We start from the raw sequence: 20226 nt of genomic DNA on the forward strand, positions 1-20226 counted from the left end.
GAACAGAAATGAAGATTTTTAAAAGAATTTCTCAGCGCTGTAGGTGCTAAGAAGTGAATGGCAACCAAAATTGTCAAAGCAAATAAAGGAAGCATAAAAGTAATCCATACGACTCCAGTGTTTAAATCCATATCTTCTGAAGTGATCCAAGATTTCACTTCCTAGCGCTGGGTGCATGTACAGAGCGCTAGATGATGCTAGGGAGTGTAATAAAGCTTGATATCATGATCTTGCCTAGAGACTGCAATGGCAAGAGGAGTTATATTTTGGTCTGTTCTCTCCCAAAATCGATTGGATCACTTCAGAAGACATGGATTAAACCACTGGATTACTTTTATGCTGCCTTTATGTGTTTTATGGAGCTTCAAAGATTTGGTCTCCATTCAATTGCACTGAATGTATCTATAGAGCTGAGATATTCTTCTAAAAATCTTCATTTATATTCTGCAGAAGAAAGAAAGTCATACACATCTGGGATGGCATGAGGATGAGTAAATGATGAGAGAATTTTCATTTTTGTATTCCTTATAAGGAATTGCATGGATTATGCTTTAATAAGAGAAAAGACTGCAGGCTTTGATTTGTTACTATCAGCAGATGGTCAAGTGGTTCAGTGACAACATGAATGAGGCTGTGAAACTGGTGATTAATGGATAAGAAGAGTTGGTAAATGATAACCGAATTTTCCTCTTTGGGCGAATTATCCTTTTCATTGTTTCAAGGATCTCATCATTCATGTTTTAGTCATGTGTTGATATCATCCGTTCCTTTTCTGCAGAACATCAGAGCTGTACTGCATAGTTCTTTATTCAAACACACATACACACCCTCAACACAATCTCACAGCGGCGTGTGATTCATCCAGATGTTTCAATTATATGAATTACACAATTTCCAGGAAGTAGCGTAAAACAATGCATTTGGAAAACATGAGCTGAAATTTAAAGAGTCTGTTTACCAGTTTAAAGTATCAGGTTCATTGTTCCTGATAATTTGATCAGGATGCATTTTTGCAAAATACTAAATATGCATCTTAAACAAAAGGGAGGATTACTACAAAGGGAGGGCATGCTGAAATTAAACGTATCCTTGTTATATAATCTACAATCTTACAATCTTTTAAAACTTGTGGTCTTATACTGCACCAATAAGGGATCTACTGTTTAAATGCAAATGTCCAAATTATTTAACACAAAGGCAAAATAATAACAATGATGAGCACATGTACTGTACACTTCATCCGGTTCATTCATTAATGTTCCTCACAATAACTGATCCCATTAAGAGAACACATTATTTAATCAGAGATAAAATGTATATATTTCAGCTATAGACTGAAAATATGCTTGCAATGATAGTCTGGAGCTGGATTTGGCACACACACACACACACACACACACACACACACATATATATATATATTACATACTTTAGCTTATGGATTCTGCTTCCGTATCCAGTATGTTGGTAGGCTGCACACTAATTCACAGAAATGGGAGTTTTCCTGATTATGTGTAGCTTGACTAATCGCCATAGTGTACAAAAAAGTGTGTATACAAAGGTACACAAGGTATGGCGTTCAAAAAATGTGCATGTTGCATGGAAGAACATGGTGCTAAATACACTGTCATGGGCTCGATTCCCTCTTAAAAGATATGTTAAGAACAAGTACACACTGATTTTTCTGTATGTTGCTTTGTAAAAAGCGTCAGCCAAATGCATAAATGTAAATGCAAATGAATGCCATTCTCATTCAAGCATATAATGTAAATAAAAAAAAGTTATTTTGGGGGAAATTATGTTTATGTGTTATTCTAAACGTATGTAACTAAAACATCTAAAAACCTGTCAGTTTTGTTGATTTTTTATGCTTTTGTTGTTTCAGTGGCCAATTAAGAGCATTTTTGTTATCATACACACGCACCATCTTGTTACTCTTTTAATCAATGCTAGTTTGTATGGATCATTTTACCATATATCTAAATATAAGAGTACAAGGTGGCGAAATGACATGCATTTGACAATATCTCATATGCAGGGACCATCCATTGTGGTTTTATGAAACTGCTTTGGGCCACTGTTTTGAGATCTCTGGTCTGTGTGAATCTGCCTTTGTGTACTCAAATGCTCATGACATTGAGAATATTATTGTTAGAGGGAATGACATTTCAATGTGGAGGAATGGTCTGATGATTTGACCAGATAACATGTTTCATTTACTGTACTTCTGCACTTATGGGGGGGAAGTAGGGGACTGTCTGAACATACGTCTCTATGGTGAAAGAGTAATTATGAAAGTACAGTAACGGGTTAACAGTTGAGGCTTTCTGGAATGTGTCCACATGTTGTGTGTGTTGGAATGTGTCCAGGTTGATGCAGAGAATTCCCTCGCAAAATGTGAATCGTAGCTCTGACAAGACCCTGTGTTTCGTTGGTTAATGTCTCTCTTCCTTTTTCTTTTTTGAGTTTTCTTTTTCATCTATTGTCCTCACATGTCACTGTCTTGAATCTCCCCTCCCCCCCTTTTCCTCTCTCATTCCCTCGCCAGCCTTGTGCGTTAACCCATGTGTTCTCTCTCTCTCTCTCTCAATTTATTTCGCACATGAATTTCAAACCCCGAGGTGCTGGGGGTTGGGTGTGAGTGATAGCGAAACAAGGCGCGAGACTGTATTTTTTATGAAAGTGTGTAAGTGTGTGTCCTCTACAGTACATGCATGCATACAATATAATAATCAAATACCTCTGTGTGCTCATCTGAAGTGTTATTAACATAATTGGAAAAATGAAACTAAAGTTAAATGGATTTTCATGACTCCAAAACTAAATTAAATCAAATAAAATATTTGTACTAAAATTTATTTAAATTTTAGTTTTTGATTTGAAATCTTTATAATCTGCCTTCATTAAATATGAAAATGCCACTATATAGTGATAAAACTACGTCCCTGGGAAACTATTGTTAATATAATGTAGCCCTAAAATGCACACACTAAAATAAAAACTAAATATACAGAAAAACTAAACTGACACTAGAAAGATAATATGAATTAAAACAAATAATCTTAGAGTGAAAACTAATGAAAATGTAACTAATTTGACATGGCATACTGAAAAAAAATTGAAATACTAAATAAATACTAAACAACTACACTAAAAATGTAATATAAATAATTAACTATACCTGTAATCAATTATACATAACTTAATTAAAAATGCTAAACTACAATAAACATATTTGTACTGAATTTGTATCTACATGCAAGTGAGTGTGAGGTAGTAAGTGAGATAGAAACAGAGGAAGTGTGTGTTATCAGTGCAGTTGTGTGCCTGGTACTGTTGGTCTGATTTGTAGCTGACATTGTCAAAGGGCTGCAGTAATTGGACTGCACATCTGTCTACTGGGATTTCATTGCTCACTTTTTTGTAACAGTGAAAAGGGAATCAGTTGTTCTGTTGTGGTCACTTCCTCAACCCTTTGTTACTGAACTATGCAATTATAATTTGTTAACAGCCAAACTTGACACACTCAACTCAACCTACCTGCCTGCCATCACCTTCCTCACTTTAATGGAAAGACTCAATCAAGAAACACAACCTGTTTGTTGTTGTTCACAGATGTCTTTGATTTAAATGTTTCTAAACGAGTAGGTTGCTTAGATGACACTGATTCAATTTCAGACTGTAGTGATATTGCAATGAGTCAGTGAGAGAGGGTAATTAAATTTAGCCCTATGTAAATGTTTTCACATGTTTTGTTTGATGTTCTTCACCTGATAAATTAAAAAATGTTGTGAGATTCATGGCTGAAGGGCTTGTATGTAGATTTAATGGACCTTGAATTGATGAATGAGTCAGATCTTGAAATCACCCCTTTTCTTTTTTTCTCTCCTTTCTTTCTTTACAGATTGGAGTTCTTCTTTTAATGGAAGAAATGGCAGTTCCATAACAAATGTAAGTACAGATTAAAAGTGCATGGTCAATTCGTATACAATTTTATAAGCTTTTTCAGCATTATATTTTGTATTTTACAATGCTGAATTATAAAAATGATTAAGCCTGTTTAAGGCTATCTATCTATCTATCTATCTATCTATCTATCTATCTATCTATCTATCTATCTATCTATCTATCTATCTATCTATCTATCTATCTGTCTGTCTGTCTGTCTGTCTGTCTGTCTGTCTGTCTGTCTGTCTGTCTGTCTGTCTGTCTATCTAAACTCCAATGTATTCAGAATACGGAGCACCATATAATAATACTATACAAAAGCTCAATACTTAACCCTTATGTGGTGTTCGGGTAAAATTGACCCATTTCTTGTTTTCCAATTTTTACTAAAAGAAAAATTATACAAGGATACAATTTTTCAACCTGAAACTCCATGGCCTTGACTTATTTTCTGTGAAGAACATGTAAAAGACACAAAATTCATTGAGTACACATGCTACAATGCCCCCACACATTCATGTCCTTCATACGATGTTCGGGTCAATTTGACCCACATACACACAAAGACACACAGACAGACACACAGAAACATGCACACATGAAAGCACACACACACATGCACGCACGTTCGCTCGCACACTCACTCACTCACTCACTCACTCACTCACTCACTCGCTCACTCGCTCACACATAGAAAGAGAGAGAGAGCACACACAGACACCTGCTACATTGTTACAATCCAAGCACCGAGAAGTCGTCTGCTCCCGTTTACCCTCTCTCTTTACCCTCTGTAGTGTGGGAACCTATAGAGACACACAGACAGACACAAAGAAACATGCACACATATATGCACACACAGTCACTCACTCACTCACTATATAGGTACATTTCCTGAATAAAATGTGAGCAGTGCTTGCCGTGGCAAAATTTCTCACCACGATGTCCCACAATCTGCCCCAAGTTGAAAAAGGCCACCCACATGACAGTAGGATGTTCTGGTCCAGAGATATTGGTGTTGTTCCATGGTTACTAGGGTAACCACATCTGGTTGCTAGGCAGTTACCAAGGAGATACTGATCAAGGCTTATTCCTATCCTGAGTGAAATAAGTCAACCCGGAAGTCTCTACGATTTTCTGGTGCAGAGATATATGCTTTGCTATTTGGTTGCTAGGGTAAGTCAATGTGTTTGCTAGGCAGTTGCCAGGGTGATACTAAGAAGGCTACTTTCTGTCTTGAGTCATATAAGCCAAAATTAAAGTCTCTACGACATTCTGATCCTGAAATAAACATCTAAGTGATTTGGAATGAGGTTTGGTTGCTAGGGTACACTAAATGGTGGCTAGGGCATGGCTAAGTAGTTTCCATTATGATACTTGAAGACTGATTGCTCATCCAAGTTAAACAAGCCAACTCTCATGTCTCTAGGACATTCTGATCCGAAGATATCCCTCTCAGCCTTTTAGAATGGATGTCAATGGGGCTGGTTGCTAGGGTGCTCTAAATGGTTGCTAGGGAGTGGTTAACCATTAAACAGAGTGATTACTAACCTGACTCAAAGGTGCTAAACCACAAGTCTCTAAGACATTCTGTTCTGAAGATATCCAAGTATTATATATATATTTTTTACATAAATTATAACTTTATCACAAAAAAACCGAATGACACTTCCATTGTTAAATGTGATCTAGCAGAGATTTATGTACAAAAATTAATTATACATGTTATATATATTGTTTGGAATTGAGATAAAGACAATATATGTTAGGGAGCCTTTTTTATGTAAATTTTTATGTCTGTATTGCTTTTAAAACCCTAATAATGTCCCGGGTCAATTTGACCCGAACAGTACCAAAGGGTCCAAAAAGTGAACACCACACAAGGGTTAACACATGACACCTTGAAAATGACACAGAAATTAGATATACTGTATAGACGATGAAGCAATTTAAGTGCACCTCTTATTATTTTCAGGTTCAATGCCAGAAGACTTTTAAAAACTATGAACACACTACAGACCACTACTGAATTGGATGTCACAATATATGCATTCCTACTTCTCTTCCTCCGTTCTGCATATCTCACTCTTTCTCTTTCTCCCTCCTCTGCATGAGTCACACATTTAGCTGAATGTTGATGGCAGAATAGTTAAATTACTATAGATCTATACCCATTCTTTCTTTTCAGCCTTTTTCCTATACTCTCTCAAACACACACTATCTCCCTTTAAGCTGTGTTTATAATGACATATCGCAAGGCATGTGGAACAGAGGCGTTCAGCTTTGTCGCACTCAAGGTTTTATGGGTGAACTATCCCTTTAAATGCTCCATTAATGCAAATAATACAGGAGTTCATGGGAATAAATATACAAAGCATGAAGCAAATGGTTTTAGCTGTGGTTTTCAACAATGTACCTCTCTGTAATTGCCTCAGAAAATGGCTTGTGTTGGGTGAAATTAAGACGTATAGATCTATGTTTTATGACTGACTGTAATAACATGAACAAGGCTTGAAATCATGTTAAAGAGTCTGTGGTGATTTTACTCAAACAGATGAGGTTTTGCTAAGTGTTGGGTGTAAAAGGGGGAGGGGAGCATATGTGGACTTTGTGGTTTTAGAGGAACTGCAGTACAAATTCCATCATTTAATACCATTTGCTGTTACATTCTTATATTCTGAAGTACATCAATGGCAAAAGTGAAAAAATGTTTGCATTAAAGCTTGTATTGTAGTGTTAACCACCATGTTCACTGCACAAAATGTCATCTACATAATTGAATTAGAGAAACTTTTTTGACACAAAATATTACGCCTTTCATTCAGAATGGGCCAGTTTCCTAGAGCCAACATAAATGAGGTCAAATTATTGTACGATAGCAGTTTTAAAGCAATTTTAGGTTGATATCAAACTCAATTTACTTAAGTTTATTTAATACATTTTCTTATGTTGGTCCAACTTCATTTATTTTATTAATCATTAGTATATGGTGAGCAAATGTATGGACAGTAAAACAGATGCACTGCCAATGTAATAGCAACTGCTTATCAAGCTAAGCAGCACTCAAATCATGTATCACTTAAAAGCGAAAGTCCATCCTTAAATTAAGCACAAGCGCCATTCTGAACCACAATGGTAAACCCTAACATTCTGGCATAATAGATACTCTTTGAACATGAAACATTTACATATCTCTACATTTTCTAATCTTGCTTAAAAATGCATCAAATAACACTTATTTTCAACACTTTTTCTTCCTATTCAGACCCATGCAGAGCATTGTGGGAAATGCAAATCCCCTGCCGAGTTTCAGCAATGCTACTTTAACACTACAAAAAGTATTCATGTAGTCGCAACTAAAATTGACTTAGTAAACTTACATTTTACAAATGTAAAAAGATAGAATTCAAGAAAATCAAGTTCTGACCAAATGTACTTGAATTAGCTGTATTATTTTGGTGAAAAATTTGGTTACCATGGTGACTTTTAAAGGGTGAGACCACAGAGAATATTAGCACACATGCACAGCTCGCAATTCTTGGCATTTTTTCTCTCTCTATACATTATATATACATATATATGTGGAAGGTTCCCCAAAAAGATTGACCCAAATTAAACAATTTAAAGGCAATGTTACCAAATACAAACAAATTGTATGAAAACTTCTGACCCTCTGGGAATGTGATGAAATAATAAAAGCTGAAATAAATAATTCTCTCTACTATTATTCTGACATTTTAAATTCTTAAAATTATGTATTGATCCTAACTGACCTAAGACAGGGAATGTTTTCTACAATTAAATGTCAGGAATATAAAGTTTTTAAATGTATTTGGCTAACTGTAGCCGTCTGACGTCAACTATATATATATATATATATATATACAATTCAGGTATGTCTGTCAATTAAATGCCACCTTGCAGTTCACAAATAATTTTAAAGCAAGCTTGAAAACTACTAAAACCATTCGCACCACATATTTAAATATGACATTTTCTTTTTCTCTCTCACACACACACACACACACACACACACACACACACACACACACACACACACACACACACACACACACACACACACACACACACACACAAAAAGAGTATTTTGTTAAGGTTAAGTTTCAAACCTCTAGTCTGAATGCTCTTTACATTGAAGTGCATTAGTAAGTCTAAAGCCGCTTTTCTACAATTGGACTGAACATTTCTCATCGCAAAACCATTATGTGGATTATGTTCTGTTGTGAGAGGTAAACCTTGGTGTAAAGAGAAGAAAGGTAAAAGTTCCCAGACCAGCTTAAAAGGATATTTATTGACAAATCAAGTATTATATGAAAATAGTATATGAGAATACATTGATATATTTTGAGTTTTAATGAGCTATTAATCTACTTCCCTGATGAAAAAGGCATGTTTCTAAATAGACTACAATAATAATTAAACCATCATCATAAAATAATGAAATTACACTAAACATACAGTATTTTTATGAACTTTTATTAACTTTCCCCAAATGTTAGCGAACTTGGCGAGCTAGAAACAACTGAAAGAGCTAAAAGTTACCTTAGTGTTGGCAAATTGACAATCGTGGGTCGCCACGCACTAAAGCCATTCCACCAGCACGTTTGACAATAATTGAGTACGGTTAGCAAAACGTGCCAAGAATTCTGGGCTGAGTACGTTTTATAATCGTGCCGTGCCGAATTGTGCTCATGTGGAAATTCGCTGTAACCATTTTGTACCATACTCAGAAGCGTTCGGCCTGATGGTGGAAAAGCAGGTATAAAGACTGTTCGTACATTTCCCCCTCTCCCTTTCTCTCTCTCTCTCTCTCTACTCTCTGTCACTTTCCCTCTCCTTCATCCCCTTTTATCCATCACTCGACTCAATATTGATCTGAATTAATTTGTTTCTTATTGATTTAGTTCTCCGCCCTCTGCCGCATTGTGCAAACACAAGGACACACAGACTGCTCAGGCCGCTGCCAACACACACACTCAGCCTTGCACACCATAAATAAATCTCTTAAGCACTGCGCCTCGCTTGCACTCAGATACAAGAAATCATAAATAATTTTTATCATTGCTTACATTCAGCCTTAAACATAGATATTTTCACATGAAAATGAATACTAAGGTGTGTAGAAAGTGGAAAAGTTTGAACACACACACAAACCTGCATCAGGCTGTGTAATGATGTAAACTGGAGTCTTGGATGCCATTGATCAGTGTCCTGAAGAAATTAATTGAGTAGGACCTGCTAGGTGACACAGTTAAAGCTGCAATCTGTTCTTTAGAGCCTCCTTTGTAAGAAACAGACTCATAGTTGTTCTTTTTGTACACGGTGATACTATTTGTAGTGCCATTTGTGAGGATTACTGTAAGAGAATCTTTGTGCATCTTTGTGAGAGTTTGACTCAACCAAACTGTAACAAGTTAATAAAAATACTAGTAAATAATAGAAAAGTTATCATTATTAATTTAGCAAACAACATAATTTTTTAAAATTAATTCTTTCTCATCTGTTAACAGTATCTATGTCCTTGACAAAGATACTGTATAACACTGCTATTGACAGATAACATGGACATGAACCTGTTTTTCCCCCAGATGTGATATAAGCTTTTATTTACTTATAGACAATTAAAGTAATCTGTTGGTGTTGGCAGTATGGCTCTGTTCTGGGCAAACTCTCTGCCAATCCATGCATATATATATATATATATATATATATATATATATATATATATATATATATGCTGACAACATTTCTCCCAAATTCCAAATAAAAATATTGTCATTTAGAGCATTAAATAGAGCAAGGTATTATTATATGTTATAAATGTATATGAACTGATTTTAATAAGTGCTATACTTTTGTATTGTTAGTTAGTTTACTTAGTTGAGTACTGTTAACTAACTTTATAGTGAAGTGTTACTAAAGAATTTCTAAAAGTACTAAATATTACATTTAATGTTTTTTATTTAAATAATTAAAAGATATATTTTTTAAATATTTATTTTAGAGAGCAGTATCTGTTTCTGCTTGAAATGCCATGTCAGGTATCCTTGCATTACATTTTAGAAATAAAATGTGCCTTTTACTGTACATGTGCACACATGCATTTCAATTTTGTTTTTAGAACAGTAGCTATTTAATATTGTTAAACATTACACAATTCAATTGGATGGAGTTTGTTAAGAAATTGAACAAAATTGCATAAATCTTTAAAATTGTCTAAAATATTTTTTGAGAGGATACATCCGACATTCATGCAGTGGATCTTCTAAAAGACTCAATTCTCTACAATGCTGTATAATTCTTTAATGGAGCGTTCAGCTTGATTGATGCAGTAACAACAGTTATAATACAGCATACACAGCCTCATAAAATTGCCTTATAATTGGATTTTTATAGTTTCGTAACATTCTTTCCATTCTTTATAAACTGAAGAGAACCTTTAAACTCACAAACCATCACAACTACTCCTTTCAGTAATGTCCTAAAGAAATCAGCGTATTATCAGAAAACTCAGATTCCTCTTCTATACCTCGCCTTTCCTCTACATCTTAAACACCTCAGGACGTATTTCCTTGTAACTGTAACTTTTGGCTTGCTCATTGAGAGGTTTGTAATACATTATTGTTTGGAAAGTTATTTTAGTACTATATATATATATATATATATATATATATATATATATATATATATATATATCTCTTTACAATGTGTCCTGCCTGTCTTTTCTCGGTGTTGTTTAATTCATGTAACCCAGATGTATATCCAATTCATAATTCATAACTCATCTCTACAAACAGCATCAACACCACTGTTTTTGTAATCTGTATTCAGTCTTTTACACATTAATATTCAGATATATCCGAGCACGAGTCTGTTAGATTGTTCTCAATACCGTAGAAACTGATTTTGTGTGGCATATAAGCGTTTTCATTAAATCAGCGTAAGTGCAACTCTTGACCTAAAGACCTTTTCACCAGCAGGTGTGAGCTTCATTTCAAAATTCTGCTTTACTAATTTCACTACATTAGCCAAGGAGCAAATACAAATGATGGAAATATAATGTTGCATGAAAATGTACATGTACACTTTATAGTGTGTTTCGTGTGACTGGTTAAAATGTACATGAGCTCCAGTTTCAGCATTTCGGGGAGCAGTTATTTGCACCCTGAAATGCAAATTCAGCCAATATGTACTCACCCTCATGTTGTTCCAAACTCATTTGACTTTGTTTCATCTGTGGAACACGAATGTTAGGGACTATCAGCCTCAGGCACTATTCACTTCAATTGGAAATTACATTTTTTCTTCCATATTAATGTGAACGGTGACGCCCTTACATTTATATTTGTGTTCCATATAGAAGAAATTATATCATGTGGGTTTGGACCATGAGGCTGAACTATCCTTTCAAAGATATTTTGTTGGTGTTCTGATCGGTCCGTGAATGTAATGTTGGATCTCAGAACTCATTATCTTTATTTTTTGCAATACCAAACTTGTAGCTTAGCAGTTATCCTATAATTCTTTTATAAAGCATCTGTCTTTAGTTGAATTTATGTGTTTTCTGATGGCAGGAATGCAGTGGAGCTGCAGTTTGGAATCATCAGTGTTATTCCTTTGCCAAAACTGGAATGATGGAAAGAATTTCAGCATGTACGGTAACAGTGAATCTGACCTCACTTTTCTTTATCTTTCCATTTATATTTTATAATCTGTTCTGTGCATGACAGTAGGAAGAATTTCAAACAATTCAATGTATCTTTGATGTTCAGAACTATTTAATATTTATTTGAGAGTCTATGTTGCTAAATATCTTGACAACATGGTTTTGACTAACACATTACCTAACGTCCACAATCATACATTTGATTCTTAGCTACATATTTTGGGATCATTTAATGTGAAACTCAGCAAAAAACCCTTTTAAGTACATGTACAGTACACATAGCGTACATTTTAAAGTTACACACCCAAACAAAATGAATACGAACAAACACATATAGGCACACATCCAGACGCACACAGCTGGCATGGCACTTTGCTGCCTCTGACAACACTGCCCTGGCAACCGATGGGCACATCGCCAAGCAAGCAAGTTGCCAAGCAGCGAGTTCCCATAGCAACCTGCCATTTTCTGGCTTTCTGAATAAGGTATCGGCAGTGGCAGACAGACATACGGGCTTAAGGGAGACAAGTTTGGGTGAGGTGGAGTGGAGGAGAAGAAGAGTAAAAAGATGAAAATAAAGAGACAAAATGCAGAATGAGAAATGAGTGAGTGATATATATATATATATATATATATAGAGAGAGAGAGAGAGAGAGAGAGAGAGAGAGAGAGAGAGAGAGAGAGAGAGAGAGAGAAGGACTGACATAGAGTTTTGTCAGCCGACCTCAGAATTAACTGAATCCTGCATAATAAACATTGAATACATTTAACGACATGTTTATTTATACATTAAAATGTGACCCTTTTTAATTCCACTTTTCAAATCAAAAATTCAAACATGATACATAATGCATCTGATCTTTTTTTTTTTTTTTTTATCAACTCAAAACTCAGCTTTAAAACACAACTAAACTCTTTCTGTCCTCCCAAAAATGTGCCCCACTCTCTGTAGTCTCATAATTAAGATCATGGCAAGAGTGTGACCTTACGTCCCAATGATCCATGCTGGCAAAGAAACACACACACACACACACACACACACACACACACACACACACACACACACACACATGTTGTGTTTCCATGTTTTATGGGGACTTTCCATAGACATAATGGTTTTTATACTGTACAAACTTTATATTCTATCCCCTAAACCTAACCCTACCCCTAAACCTAACCCTCACAGAAAACTTTCTGCATTTTTACATTTTCAAAAAACATAATTTAGTATGATTTATAAGCTGTTTTCCTCATGGGGGCCGACAAAATGTCCCCACAAGGTCAAACATTTCGGGTTTTACTATCCTTATGGGGACATTTGGTCCCCACAAAGTGATAAATACACGCTCACACACACACACACACACACACACACACACAGGTTGGCAAAAGCTGGCACTGGCACCACCGTGCCGCATTTGCACGTGATTGGACTGTGAATGTGGCGGAGAGAGAGAGAAAGCAAAAGAACGAGAGAAGACGACAGGGTGGAGCCCTGGGTGAAGGATATTAAACGGCAAAGACAAATCAAGAAATAAAATTGACCTGAACAATAGCAGCAGTAGGAACTGTTGCCACAAATTCGTACAGCAAGTTGTCAAAGGTTAAGTTTAGTGTAGAATAAATGTTCTTCACTGTGAAAAGCACTAAATAAAGAGGATGCTCTCAGTGTTTGGACTGCATTCAAGTTTCGCCCTGGGCATCTTTGTCATTGTCAGTGGAGCAGAGCTGTGCAGTGTGTGTTTGCATTAGTATTGTATTTTTTCTTTTCTTGTTTCTTTTCTTCTTCTTTTTACACAACAGTATCTAAATAATTCTAGGCCAGCGAGTGTCTGGGAAAAGTTAAAAGGATAGTTAACCCAAAAATAAAACTGTCATCATTTACACACCCTCATGCTGTTCCAAACCCACATGACATTCTTGCATCTGTGGAGCATAAAAGGAGAGGTTCTTGATGCAAATATCAAACAGAAATAGGTTCATCTACAGGCTGGATTCATTTTCCAGTGTCTTAGACACACAGTAGCTTGAAAAGAAACAGATGAAGGGCCTTTGTCTTTTTTTGAACAGCAAATTAAATTGATTGAAATCACATCTTTAAAGGGAGATTTCACATCATTTACTCACCCTTATGCCATCCCAGATGTGTATGACTGTCTTTCTTCAGCAGAACACAAATAAAGATTTTTAGAAGAATATCTCAGCCGTGTGGGTCCATACAATGTAAGTAAATGGTGATCAGACCTTTGTAGCTCCAAAAATCACATTGGAAACATAAAAGTAATCCATAAGACTCCAGTGGTTAAAAACATATATTCAGAAGCAATATAATAGGTGTGGGTGAGAAACAGAAAAAAAATGTCATTTTTTCACTCAATAACTCAACTTTCACTTTTAAATTTGAAGGTCACATGTGGTGCCTGTTTAGTTTTACTTTCACATCTGGAAGTGAAAGTTAAAGTGGAGATTTAGAAAAAAAGGACTTGCGTATTGTTCTGTTTCTCACACATTTATCAGTGGAGTCATATGCATTACTTTTGTAACGGTTTGGCAGAAGGAGGCAGACGAGGAGTGAGGATCTATGTGCAGTTCTTTAATGAGATAAACAAAAGGGTGAACAGGATAACTAAAATAAAACAACACCAGGAACAAACAAAACAACCACGAGGGGAAAACACAACATAAACATGAAAAACCATCGACGGCGAATACGGGCAGGATTTAAACACAGAGACTACCATAACATGCACAAACATCAATGATCGACAAGGGAATGGAGAACAAACAGTGTTTATATACACTGGAGACATGATGATGACAAACGACAATCAGGTGAGCACAATGACACAGGGCTGGCAGTGATGAGGGCCGGGGATCATGGGAAGTGTAGTTTTAGACAAAGACAAGTGAAACCCAGGGCAGACAACAAGGGTAATCGTGACAACTTTTATGTTACCATTATGTGATTTTTGGAGCTACAAAGGTCTGGTCACCATTCACTTGCATTGTATGGACCTACAGAGCTGAGATATTCTTCTAAAAATCATTGTTTGTGTCTGCAGAAGTAAGAAAGTCTTACACATCTGGGATGGCATAAGAGTGAGTAAATAATAAGAGAATTTTCATTTTTGGGGGAACTATCCCTTTAAGCATTTACGATGTCCAAGCACTCTTCTTTGGTAACGGAACAACCAAGATATTTGGAGAATCCAGAACATAAATTGTATTACTTTATTTGATAATTTGTAAACTTTTAGGTATGTATATCTATTAAATCATCTTTTACATACTATATGTGTTCTATCTCGAAAGAGTCTTTGGAAGATCTTTATTATCTCCATGCTTTGATCTGATCTCCCATGTTTGCAAGAATTCATCTATATATTCTGTTATTCATTTTTACCCTCATGTTGTTCTGAACCCATATGACTTTCTTTCTTCTGTGGAACACAAAAAGAGAAGTTAGGCAGAATGACAACCTCAGTCACCATTGCATCTTCTACACCATGAAAGTGAACAGTGAGTGACACTGTCAGACCAACATTTGTTTTGTGTATTTTATGGAAGAAAGACAGTCACATAGGTTTTGAATGACAATCTGTATGAGTTTTTGGGTGAACTATCTATTTAACCCTGTTTTTAAATAGTTATTCACACACGCATGCATTCACACATAAAATGCATAATCTCATAAATACATCTACTTTATACCCTGTGTGCACACTGTCAAAATAATTTCATGTCTTGGTTGGAACATGCCTTGTCCACTAGAGGGAGACATTATATATGGCTTAAAATGTATTGACAGCTTCATTGGAATCGAACAAGAGCGAGTGCACTGCAGGCTGAGGTAGTTGGTTGTATGGTTTTGCATCATAATCAGCCTGGAGTTAACTGTACAACCTTCTAGCTTTCCCTGCGGTGTCACCTTTACATCGAGGTGAGTATCAATGGCCATAGACTACAGTACACGTGACAGAAAGTAAAGCATATTGACTGACAGTGACATGCAGAGACCTTATCAGGGTCAGGGGCGGAAGGATAAAAAAGGGCACTGATTTGTAAAATATTTGTAATGAGTAGTAATTATAAATACTTAACTTGTTTCTTTGCTTTTTGAGTATTTAACAATTTTCTTGTATATCATTTATATATATATTTTTTCAATTATCACTTTATCACAAATAATGGCCTATTCTTTTATATTTCTCAAAAAATGCACCATGGTAAAACACTTGTTTATTTATTTATCCTCAGACTTGGTCTGTGATAACGGTATGTTTATGACATGTGTCATAGTAAAACTATGGTATTTTTTAAAGTATCTTTGAGTGCCATGAATCATTCAGTACCATGGCATTACCCCGGTAGAAAGTGCAAGCGTGAGGCGATCGATTGTGTTCCGCGAATGCTAGAGGGTCCTTGTATAATGTATAACATGCGAGTAAGGGCAGCCGGTGGAGTTTCTGGTGCCCCCCTAGGGAGTTGGTGCCCTGCGCAGACCGCGTAATATGCGTATAGGGAGCGGCGGTACATGGTATTAGTCTAATGGCTTATTAGTTTCAACAAAACTAAACTGGCTTTGGCTGAACCAGACAGATCCTTCAGTTTAGGACAGTATTCATTAACAGACAAATTTAATTTATATCACTGAAGGCGATGCAGCTGCTCCCATTATAATCAAAATATCTGTTACCACTAGTGGACGATTTCAAAACTGCATTTTTTGCTTCCTTGAAGGGCACTGCTGCGGGAGGGGATGCCACTCAAAAGCTCATTCAAAACGAAAATGAAAAATCTTATGAAGGATACATTCATACATGTTTCCTTCAGAGTACCGATTTCAAGGGCTCTGCACTTCGGAGTGAGTATAAGGCATATGGAGGATCACTTGCGATTGGAATCTGCCCCCGATCGGCTATAGCACACACTCTTAAAGGGACTTCCGCTTAATTTTCTTTAATACGCCCATGATAGTTATCCAATACTAACTGGGCATGTGTGAAAAAGTATTTGCCCCCATGAAACTGCATTCATAATGGGGTTCAGCTGGAATAGAATGACACAGGCCTGATCACTGCCAGACCTGTTCAATCAAATCAAAACCTCAATACAACTTTTTCAGCAGCATGAAGTTGGCTAAAAGGTCTCACCCAGTAGCACACTATGCCAAGGTCGAAAGAAATACCAGAAATTATGAGTAAAAAGGTGATTGAAATACATCAGTCTGGGAAGGGTTACAAAGCTATTTCAAAGGCTCTGGGACTCACAGTGAGAGACATTACCTCCAAATGGAGAAAACCAGGGCTGCTTGCAATAATCATTTATTTTTTTAATCATTTACAATCATTCGCTCATCATTTACTCATTATTATTACTATTATTATATACTTATTACATTATTATTATATATTTTTTTGCAGAACACAAATGAAGGTCTGTCGGTCTGTAGGTCCTCACAATGCAAGTGAATGGTGACCAGAACTCAGAAGGTCCAAAAAGGACATAAAAGCAAAGTAAAAGTAAACCATAAGACTCAAATGCATAAATCCATACCTTCTGAAGTGATATGATAGATGTGAGTGAGAAACAGACAATAATGTGGTCCATTTAACTGTAAATCTACACTTTCACTTTCATTTCTACATTCTGGTGTGGGAGTGACTTTCACTTTCACATTCAGCCACCTACTGGTTCGGGCTGGTCAAAAGTGGAGATTTATAGTAAAATAAAGGACGTAAATTTGGAAATATTTCTAACCCACACGTATCATATCGCTTCAGAAGATATAGATTTAACCACCGGAGTCTTATAGATTACTTATACACTGCCTTTATGTGCTTTTAGGACCTTCAGTGTTCAGGTCAGAATTCACTTGCATTATTACAGATCTGAGATATTCATCTAAAAATCTTCATTTGTGTTCTGCAGAAGAAAGAAAGTCATGCACATCTGGAATTGCATGTTGGTGAGTAGATTAAGAGAGAATTGTCACTTTTGGGTGAACTGTTCCTTTAATCCTATGCGTTTATTTATATTAAAATTGTCAGGGGTATTTAATGATGATTTTTAAGGTCTAGCCATAAATTCCTTCTAAACATCTGGCTGAAGAACAAACATAATGTTAGGGATTGAGAATGCTGACACACATCTGTAAATAAAACCCAACACAATCAGGACAAGGTTCGGTTTTAGTTACATACCTGCACAGACAGACACCAGGAGATGCTCAAGCACCTGCCCTTTTGACCTCTGACTAGATAAGTGTCCTTTTTGCAAGAATTAATGTTTTCTATTTCTTTTTCTAATATTGTATTTTAGTTTTTAAATTTGGCCAATGGCATCAATTCTCAATTAAAAGTGTGTTGTAATGCCTGACAACTGCATTTAATTTCTAATTCTGCGAGACCGCACAAGCCAGCCCCCACAGTTAACACATGCAAATCGAGCACCCTGCAGAGCAGCATCCATGTTTCCCTGACCCGCCTTCATTGGTGACAGCCAGGTAACGATAGTGTTTGCTCTAAGCTTTGACATTGTTTGCCACTGTTTTGAAATTAAACCAATACAGCCAGAATGACTTAGGCAATAGCCCTCCATTAAGCTTAACAACAAGCAAGCTATATAAAATAGTGTTGTGATGCCGTCATTAATTTTAATTTTAAAAGCAGGAGAATGATCCTGCTCCCTTCACCTCAGTACACAGAAAGCACTTAGCCTAATTGTTGTAACTGACATTAGGCCTACTTTGTTATTTGGAGGGTAGTTTGGATGGTTTATTATTTTATTTATTCAGAGATCTGCCTTTTTCAATTTTGTGTACAGATTTGTTGATTTTGAATGGTTATTTATTTTATAGACCACTAAAGCATGGACATTGTGGCACTGTTTTCTTTGTTGTTGCTTGTTCTTGTGATAAATGTAGAAATAGCAGTTTTTCACATTAATTATAGACTATGGCGGCCCGCCAGTCTAATTTGTCCCGCCACAGTTTCATAATGATCCGAAAATATTTTTACACTTCTCATAATAACATAAAAGATCTATTGCATTGTGTTTTGTGCCGTTGCTTTGGCAAAGCATCTCTCAGTCAGCATCTGAGGAGCAGTTTCAACACAGATAACCACTTTTGCTTCATTTCTTTGATGGCTCAAATGTATTCTCGATTTGTGTTTTGACCATTTGTGAAGTGCGTTAAACTCTGTCTCGGTTACCAAGCTTTTTAGGTGTGATTTCTTTGCTGTGTCATCACCATTTATATCTATACAACCAATGTGTTTATGATTAAATTACTACTAGAGCACAAAATTGTTTACCAGAGCACAAAGTAATTCATAGATCTAGCCTTTTAATTTTGCTCTCAAAATGCACCAGATTGATTTATTTCACTTTAAAATGTACAACAATTTCTAAAGACCATCGTCTCTGTGTGTGTAACCGGAGGCAGCTAGTAGGTAGCTGTGCAGAGGCACACTAGCAACTACGCTAGAGGCTGTAGCCTTTAGCCACCTCGTTAGCGCGCCCACCTCCCATGCCGGAGATGCCGGTTCGAATCTCGTTCGGAGCAGGTCGATCAGGACCAGTTGCATTGGTGCCGTGACCCGGATGGGAGTGAAGTTTAGGGGGGTGAGTGAAACAGGAGCCAGCTTGTAGGTAGCTATGCAGTATGTAAACCTCACCAAACAAACCGGTGAAGAAAATTTCACTTAGCAGTAAGGTGGAAGTAAAATAAAAAGACCTAGACATTTGTATAGATCAGGGCCTGATAGTGTAGTCAGTAGATAGATATTTATTCTGTACCATGATATTATCATAGTAACACCCAAGCAGGTGCCGTGGGCTTTGAAACTGGGCAAGCATCAAAGATGTTTAATACACATTATTAAACGCTGTTCCCAGAACACATTATACAGGTGATATATAATGTCAAGCCAAGCGTGTTTATGTCCATTAAATCATACAATGAACCATAGTGCCAAAAGAGCTTGTTTTGACATACAACAAAAAGAAAAAAATTGCCAGTCATTAACAGGCTATGTGTTAACATCAGAGGCTTCACACATCACTCTTCCCACAGTTCAGAAACACTAGAATGGAGAGCAGAAATTAACTAATCTGACCACCAAAGACAACAATCTTAACCTGAATGCACAAGGCAAATGTAACGTAAACACGGCAGTCATCCCTTAATTTTTTTAAACAGACACTGCACCTTAATGTTAGAACAGACATAGCACGAGAAGGACATGATTGCCAGATCAATACTTCATAACGTCATAAGACTAACCAGAAATAATTACCTATCTATGACCTAGTGACAACACACATTTGTAATAAATATATAACCTTTACATAAAAACAAAATACACAAGTCTCTCCTTGCGAATGTACATCTCTGTCACTTTGTTGTAAAAGTCGCCCGCTAGTTAAAGTTTCGATAGCCTCTCTTTGCCGAATCCGCATAGGTCGTCGATGCTTACAATGCAGATATCCAGTTTAGCGCTTAATAACGCATTAGTTATGTGAACTTGAACGTGTATTCTATCAGATAGTGTGACTGAAGGAAGGACCTTCTGAACGGCTTACTCATTTTG

General features: G+C 36.3%; 1 protein-coding gene across 1 annotated transcript in view; it reads left to right on the forward strand.

Moving 5' to 3' along the window:
- Positions 1-20226, forward strand: part of LOC127650886 (nucleolin-like) — a 50399-nt gene that overhangs the window by 10690 nt on the left and 19483 nt on the right. Inside the window, exons 2-3 of the mRNA XM_052136525.1 lie at positions 3905-3951; positions 11541-11619. The gene's annotated coding sequence lies outside the window, so the exon portion shown is untranslated. The remainder of the gene's footprint in view (positions 1-3904; positions 3952-11540; positions 11620-20226) is intronic.

Source organism: Xyrauchen texanus, chromosome 10 (genome assembly GCF_025860055.1).
Source record: "Xyrauchen texanus isolate HMW12.3.18 chromosome 10, RBS_HiC_50CHRs, whole genome shotgun sequence".
Taxonomy (NCBI): domain Eukaryota; kingdom Metazoa; phylum Chordata; class Actinopteri; order Cypriniformes; family Catostomidae; genus Xyrauchen; species Xyrauchen texanus.